Source organism: Bos taurus, chromosome 8 (genome assembly GCF_002263795.3).
Source record: "Bos taurus isolate L1 Dominette 01449 registration number 42190680 breed Hereford chromosome 8, ARS-UCD2.0, whole genome shotgun sequence".
Classification (NCBI taxonomy): domain Eukaryota; kingdom Metazoa; phylum Chordata; class Mammalia; order Artiodactyla; family Bovidae; genus Bos; species Bos taurus.
Genome location: NC_037335.1, coordinates 100,321,960 through 100,330,787, shown reverse-complemented (window position 1 = coordinate 100,330,787; position 8,828 = coordinate 100,321,960).

The following is an 8,828-nucleotide window of genomic DNA, read 5'->3' as shown; positions in this document are numbered from 1 at the left end:
ATCTTGATTCCAGCTTGTGCTTCTTCCAGCCCAGCGTTTCTCGTGATATATTCTGCATATAAGTTAAATAAGCAGGGTGACAATATACAGCCTTGACATACTCCTTTTCCTATTTGGAACCAGTCTGTTGCTCCATGTCCATTTCTAACTGTTGCTTCCTGACCTGCATACAGGTTTCTCAAGAGGCAGGTCAGGTGATCTGGTATTCCTATCTCTTTCAGAATTGTCCACAGTTTATTGTGATCCACATGGTCAAAGGCTTTGGCATAATCAATAAGGCAGAAATAGATGTTTTTCTGGAACTCTCTTGATTTTTCCATGATCCAGTGGATGTTGGCAATTTGATCTTTGGTTCCTCTGCCTTTTCTAAAACCAGCTTGAACGTCTGGAAGTTCACGGTTCATGTATTGCTGAAGCCTGTCTTGGAGAATTTTAAGCATTACTTTACTAGCATGTGAGGTAAGTGCAATTGTGTGGTAGTTTGAGCATTCTTTGGCATTGCCTTTCTTATTGTTGGAATGAAAACTGACCTTTTCCGGTGCTGTGGCCACTGCTGGGTTTTCCAAATTTGCTGGCATATTGAGTACAGCACTTTCACAGCGTCATCTTTCAGGATTTGAAATAGCTCAGCTGGAATTCTATCACCTGCACTAGCTTTGTTCATAGTGATGCTTTCTAAGGCCCACTTGACTTCACATTCCAGGATGTCTGACTCTAGGTGAGTGATCACACCATCGTGATTATCTGGGTCATGAAGATCTTTTTTTGTACAGTTCTGTGTATTCTTGCCACCTCTTCTTAATATCTTCTGCTTCTATTAGGTCCATACTGTTTCTGTCCTTTATTGAGCCCATCTTTGCATGAAATGTTCCCTTGGTACCTCTAATTTTCTTGAAGAGATCTCCAGTCTTTCCCATTCTATTGTTTTCCTCTATTTCTTTGCATTGATGGCTGAGGAAGGCTTTCTTATCTCTCCTTGCTATTCTTTGGAACTCTGCATTAAGATGGTTATATCTTTCCTTTTCTCCTTTCCTTTTTGCTACCCTTCTTTTCACAGCTAGTTTTAAGGCCTCCTCAGACAGCCATTTTGCTGTTTTGCATTTCTTTTTCTTGGCAATGGTTTTGATTTTTGGAATAATTCCTACTTGTTTATACATTTTAATTTTGTAATATAATGTAGTGATGGTGGCATAACATCATGGTTAAGAGAAGTGCTCTGAAGGCAGGCTGCCTAATTTAAGTCCCGGTTCTACTGCTGGCTGGTTATATAAACGTGGGCAAGTTTCTTAACCATCTGTGGCTCACGTTTCCTTTATCTGTGTGGGGGAATATTAGTCCCAATCATGTAGGGTTGTTGCAGAGGTACAATAGATTTGGCGTCAAATGTTTTGTCTAGGGTGATTGGCGGAGGTGGGTGGTGACAACTAAAAGTGTGGACTTGCTTTTTGGGGTAATGAAAATGTTCCGAAATTATTTGTGATGAAGGATGCGCATGTATGTGAATGTATTAAAACCCATTGACTGGTACACCTTAAGTAGCTGAATTGAATTGTTATTGATGTGTTGGTGCCCAGTAATTGTTAGCTAACAAGAACTTAGCATTAAAGACTGATATCAACATTAACACTGTTAGCTGTGTTTTTGCTTGTTGTTAAGATGAGGCGTCCTGCACAGGGTGCTGCTGGTGGTTGGGTGATGCCGGGTCTTGTGTTCAGTGGTTTCCTTTGTGTGAGTTCTCACTGTTTGACACTCCCTAGGCTTAGTTCTCTGGTAGTCTAGGGTCTTGAAGGTCAGTTCTCCCACTCCAAAGGCTCAGGGCTTGATCTCGTCTCCCTTCTCCTCCCTTTGGCCTTTGCCCTGAGATTCTCCTTCTGTTACCTGGTCACTGTGGACGCATTGGTCTGTTTCTAGAAGACACCTTTGGAGTCCCATCTCCAAATAGAGCCACAATGGGTTTCAGAGTTTCAGCATGTGAATCGTTTTACACCTTCCTGCGAAAGGAAGAAAAACGAAACCCTTGCCTGTCAGATGGAACTGGCGCTTAACCTCTTTTGTGTGTTAGGTTCCTTCATGTAAAGTGAAAATAACAGTGTTCACCTCTTTGGTTGTTATAAAGAATAAATATATTAATACATTTAAAGCACTAAGAATAATGTCTTGTCAAATAGTACATTCTCATTATATGTTAACTTATTAAAAATATTTCTTAGCTAATATTTTACTTAGGATTTAAAAAATCTTTATTCTAAATTATATTGGTTTATCTTCCTTTATAAAAAGGAAACTTCTTTTATAATAATAGATACTATGTTGTTATGTATCCATTTAAAAGTTATAAGCAAGATAAAAGAAAGAAAAGGAACCTGCAATCCCATTGTTCTGAGATAGTCAATGTTGTCATTTTGGTGTATAACCTTTTTCTCCTCACTCTCATTCTATTTCCCCAAATAAATATGTGTGTGTGGTGGGTGTTTTGTTCTAGAGCATCAATTGAATATGTATTACATGAATCTATTAATGAGTATAACACAGTGTATAGGAATATTTCACAAAATAGAATTATACTCCTCATACTCTTTTATCTGATTTTAAAATTCAGTGACCCCACTATGAATATCTTTTAATATCATTCATTATCCTCTAATTCTTTAAATGGATGCCTGACAGTCCACATGTGTACAATAATTAGGCTATTTCCTACTGAGATATTAGGGCTTTTTCCAGTTTCTATTAATATGTATCACATTGCAAGGCACAGTATATTTAAATATATCTGTATTTTGTTCTACTTTCTAACTTGGTTCTCTATTTGCAAATTCTCTGAGGGTTGTTTTGGTCTGTGTGAACTCGCCTACTCACCCTCTGTTTCTCTTCCAATGCACCTCTGCCACTGCACATGTGGGAAAGCTAAAGTCCCCTAGTATTTATTCACTTCCATGTAGCTTACTCCTTGGAAGGAAAGTTATGACCAACCTAGACAGCATATTGAAAAGCAGAGACATTACTTTGCCAACAAAGGTCCGTCTAGTCGAGGCTATGGTTTTTCCTGTGGTCATGTATGGATGTGAGAGTTGGACTGTGAAGAAAGCTGAGTGCCGAAGAATTGATGCTTTTGAACTGTGGTGTCGGAGAAGACTCTTGAGAGTCCCTTGGACTGCAAGGAGATGCAACCAGTCCATTCTGAAGGAGATCAGCCCTGGGTGTTCATTGGAAGGACTCATGCTGAAGCTGAAACTCCAATTCTTTGGCCACCTCATGCGAAGAGATGGCTCATTGGAAAAGACCCTGATGCTGGGAGGGATTGGGGAAAGGAAGAGAAGGGGACGACAGAGGATGAGATGGCAGGATGACATCACCAACTTGATAGACATGAGTCTGGGTGAACTCCGGGAGTTGGTGATGGACAGGGAGGCCTGGCGTGCTGCGATTCATGGGGTCGCAAGGAGTCGGACACGACTGAACTGAACCAAACTGTGTAGCTAGTATTTCTGATGTGATTTAGGTTTTGTGAAAGAGACGTACTTGTATAAGACTTGACTTTGCAAGTGAATTGAATGGGGACAAAGGTAAGGTATACGGCAAGATTTTACCAATAAAGAAAATAGCAAATGTTGTACAGTTTTAGATCTGGCAATAGTAGAAGAAATTTAGCAATTTGGCACCAACTCTCTTAGCCTAGACCCTCCATGTGGCTTTAGGAGTTATTCCTGGAAATATAGCCCATATTCTATTTTTTTTTCTAGTACTCTTAATAATTCTTTAAGCCATTTAGTACTATGCAATAAATATGCTTCTGCTTAAACTGGCTAGAGAAGATACTGGGTTTTTGTAACCAAATGTAACAAATACATATTGGTTCTAACTGTATTTATCTCAAATATAATTTGTTAGTAGTTCTTTCTCTTCCCATTGATTTATAATCTAACCTTTGTCATATGCATGGCATATATACGTGTGTGTGTGTGTGTGTGTACTCTTTTTCAGTCTGTCTTTTTTTTTCATTGAATTTTTTTCTGTTTATTCTACTGCCAGTACCACCCTTTTGTGATTACTGTAGTCTTATGGAAGTATTAGTCACTCAATCATGTCTGACTCTTTGCAACCCCATGGACTGTAGCACTCCAGGTTCCTCTGCCCATGGAATTCTCCAGGCAGGAATATTGGAATGGGTTGCTGTTCCTTCTCCAGGGAATCTTCCCAACCCAGGAATCAAACCTGGGTCTTCCACATTATAGGCAGATTCTTTACCATCTGAGCCATATAGTACGCTGGAGTAGGCATCCTTTTGATGGATCAGCTGTGGACATCAGTGGAAGCATAAGAAGAAGAAAGCCTCATGGGTTGGATGATTTCCTTGAGACCCAAGAGGTAGCTACTGTGTTCTGTATCTCTTAGCCTGTGATGCAGCACACACTCATCCACCCTTCTGTCCATTCATTCCAAAATCCCCTTGTTTAGCATGATCTTACTATCCCATATTTAGCCACAGATGATCTCATAATTTTCCCACCGGAAGATAACACACATTTATGTCAATAGGAGTGCTTGTTCCCTAAGTCCAAAATCTCTCCCTGATATCCGTTCCTTCTGTATTTCTATGGCAAAGCCATCATGTGCAAATGCTATTTCTGCAGATGCCAGCCATTAGAATATAAAAGAGAGTTTGTAAAGATTTGAAAGAATGGAAATATCCAGAGTTAGTAAGAGTGGAGGAAAACAGACCCTGTTGTTGGGTAAATGAATCCTGATGAACTTTCTGGAGAAGGACTTGGCAATTTGCTTCAGGGTCTTTATAAGGAGCATGTGCTATGTCAGTTAAAATTCTTTGGTTGCAAGTAACAGGAAGCAACTGGAGTTGACTTAAAGAAAAGGGGTCATGGAGTTTATTATAAGAATACAGAAGTCTCACAGGCTATTCAAGGGCAGAGTTGCAGTTGGCCTTAAAACAGTATGAGAACCAGGATTAAGGAGGTGTTAAGATCTCAGCTCTTGAGCCTCATGTCTCCCCACTCTGTGCATCTGTTTCTTTTATCTGTACTTGTCTGTTATTGATATTTGTTCTTGTTATGGAGTTTGCTTCTCAGATTAACTCTGCATGGCTTCTGACACCCAGCATGTACTCCTTTAAATTCTATGACCATGGCCTTAATTTTTTTTTTTAATTGAAGTACAGTAAATTTGCAATGTTATGTTAGTTTCTGGTATACAGAAAACTGATTCATTTTTATATACATATATATATATATATATATATATATATATATATATAGTGATTCAGTTATATAAATATGTGAGGATGTATATTCTTGGGTTTCCCTGGTGGCTCAGATGGTAAAGAGTCGCCTGTAGTGCAAGAGTCCTGAGTTCGACACCTGGGTTGGGAAGATCCCCTGGAGGAGGGTATGGCAACCCACTCCAGTGTTCTTTCCTGGAGAATTCCATGGACAGAAGAGCCTGGAATGCTATATAGTCCATGGGGTTGCAAAGAGTCAAACATGACTGAGTGACACAGCACAAGGAGATATATATATATATAACTGAATAATTATATGTAAGGGCATATATATATATATATATATATATATAGATTCAGTTATTCACAACATTGTAAACTAACCATACTTCAATTAAGACAAAAAGTCACAAAGAATAAGACCTGACTGAATGACTAACTACACAGTCCATGGAATTCTCTAGGCCAGAATACTGGAGTGGATAGCCTTTCCCTTCTCCAGGGGATCTTCCCAATCCAAGGATCAAACCCAGATCTCCCACATTGCAGGCAGATTCTTTACCAGGTGAGCCACAAGGGAAGCCCAAATGACTAACACACACACACACACACACACACAAATATATCCTTCCATATATTAATATATATTATTTTTCAGACTCTTTTCCATTTTAGGTTATTACAAGATACTGAATAAAGTTCCCTATGCTATAAAATAGCTTAGCTCCCTATATGTAATTATTTTATATAGAGTAGTTAGTATCTACTAATCCCAAACTCCTAATTTATCCTTCTCCCACTCCCTTTCACCTCTGGTAACCATAAATTTACCATTATATCTAGACCATTATATCTACTACTGCGGGCAGGTATCCCTTAGAAGAAATGGAGTAGCCATAATGGTCAACAAAAGAGTCTTAAATGCAGTACTTGGATGCAATCTCAAAAACGACAGAATGATCTCTGTTCATTTCCAAGGCAGACCATTCAATATCACGGAAATCTAAGTCTATGCCCCAACCAGTAACGCTGAAGAAGCTGAAGTCGAACGGTTTTATGAAGACCTACGAGACCTTTTAGAACTAACACCCAAAAAGGATTCCTTTTCATTATAGGGGACTGGAATGCAAAAGTAGGAAGTCAAGAAACACCTGGAGTAACAGGCAAATTTGGCCTTGGAATATGGAATGAAGCAGGGCAAAGGCTAATAGGGTTTTGCCTAGAGAACGCACTGGTCATAGCAAACACCCTCTTCTAACAACACAAGAGAAGACTCTACACATGGACATCACCAGATGGTCAACACCGAAATCAGATTGATTATATTCTTTGCAGCCAAAAATGGACAAGCTGTATACAGTCAGCAAAAACAAGACTGGGCGCTGACTGTGGCTCAGATCATGAACTCCTTATTGCCAAATTCAGACTTAAATTGAAGAAAGTAGGGAAAACCACTAGATCATTCAAGTATGACCTAAATCAAATCACTTATGATTATACAGTGGAAGTGAGAAATAGATTTAAGGGACTAGATCTGATAGATAGAGTGCCTGATGAACTATGGACAGAGGTTCATGACATTGTACAGGAGACAGGGATTAAGACCATCCTCATGGAAAAGAAATGCAAAAAAGCAAAATGGCTGTCTGGGGAGGCCTTAAAACTAGCTGTGAAAAGAAGAGAAGTGAAAAGCAAAGGAGAAAAGGAAAGATATAACCATCTTAATGCAGAGTTCCAAAGAATAGCAAGAAGAGATAAGAAAGCTTTCCTCAGCGATCAATGCAAAGAAATAGAAGAAAACAACAGAATGGGAAAGACTAGAGATCTCTTCAAGAAAATTAGAGATACCAAGGGAACATTTCATGCAAGAATGGGCTCGATAAAGGACAGAAATGGTATGAACCTAACAGAAGCAGAACATACTAAGAAGAGGTGGCAAGAATACACAGAAGAACTGTACAAAAAAGATCTTCACGACCAAGATAATCATGATGGTGTGATCACTCACCTAGAGCCAGACATCCTGGAATGTGAAGTCAAGTGGGCCTTAGAAAGCATCACTACGAACAAAGCTAGTGGAGGTGATGGAATTCCAGTTGAGCTATTCTAAATCCTAAAAGATGATGCTGTGAAAGTGCTGCACTCAATATGCCAGCAAATTTGGAAAACTCAGCCTTGGCCACAGGACTGGAAAAGGTCAGTTTTAATTCCAATCCCAAAGAAAGGCAATGCCAGAGAATGCTCAAACTACCACGCAATTGCAGTCATCTCACACACTAGCAAAATAATGCTCAAAATTCTCCAAGCCAGGCTTCAGCAATATGTGAACTGTGAACTTCCAAATGTTCAAGCTGGATTTAGAAAAGGCAGAGGAACCGGAGATCAAATTGCTAACATCTGCTGGATCATGGAAAAATCAAGAGAGTTCCAGAAAAACATCTATTTCTGCTTTATTGACTATGCCAAAGCCTTTGACTGTGTGGATCACAATAAACTGTGGAAAATCCTTCAAGAGATGGGAATACAAGACCATTTGACCTGCCTCTTGACAAATCTGTATACAGGTCAGGAAGCAACAGTTAGAACTGGACGTGGAACAACAGAATGGTTCCAAGTAGGAAAAGGAGTACATCAAGGCTGTATATTGTCACCCTGCTTATTTAACTTATATGCAGAGTACATCATGAGAAACTCTGGACTGGAAGAAGCACAAGCTGGAATCAAGATTGCCAGGAGAAATATCAATAACCTCAGATATGCAGATGACACCACCCTTATGGCAGAAAGTGAAGAGGAACTAAAAAGCCTCTTGATGAAAGTGAAAGAGTAGAGTGCAAAAGTTGGCTTAAAGCTCAACATTCAGAAAATGAAAATCACGGCATCTGGTCCCATCACTTCATGGCAAATAGATGGGGAAACAGTGGAAACAGTGTCAGACTTTATTTTTCTGGGCTCCAAAATCACTGCAGATGGTGACTGCAGCCATGAAATTAAAAGACGCTTACTCCTTGGAAGGAAAGTTATGACCAACCTAGATAGCATATTCAAAAGCAGAGATTACTTTGCTAACAAAGGTTCATCTAGTCAAGGCTATGGTTTTTCCGGTAGTCATGTATGGATGTGAGAGTTGGACTCTAAAGAAAGCTGAGCGCTGAAAAATTGATGCTTTTGAACTGTGGTGTTGGAAAAGACTTTTGAGAATCCCTTGGACTGCAAGGAGATCCAACCAGTCCATTCTAAAGGAGATCAGCCCTGGGTGTTCTTTGGAAGGAATGATGCTAAAGCTGAAACTCCAATACTTTGGCCACCTCATGCGAAGAGTTGACTCATTGGAAAAGACCCTGATGCTGGGAGGGATTGGGGGCAGGTGGAGAAGGGGATGACAGAGGATGAGATGGCTGGATGGCATCACCGACTCGATGGATGTGAGTTTGAGTGAACCCCGGGAGTTGGTGATGGACAGGGAGGCCTGGCGTGCTGCGATTCATGGGGTCGCAAAGAGTCGGACACGACTGAGGGACTGAACTGAACTGAACCATAAATTTGTTTTATATGTCTGTGAGCCTGCTTCTGGCTTGTAAATAAGTTCGTCTTT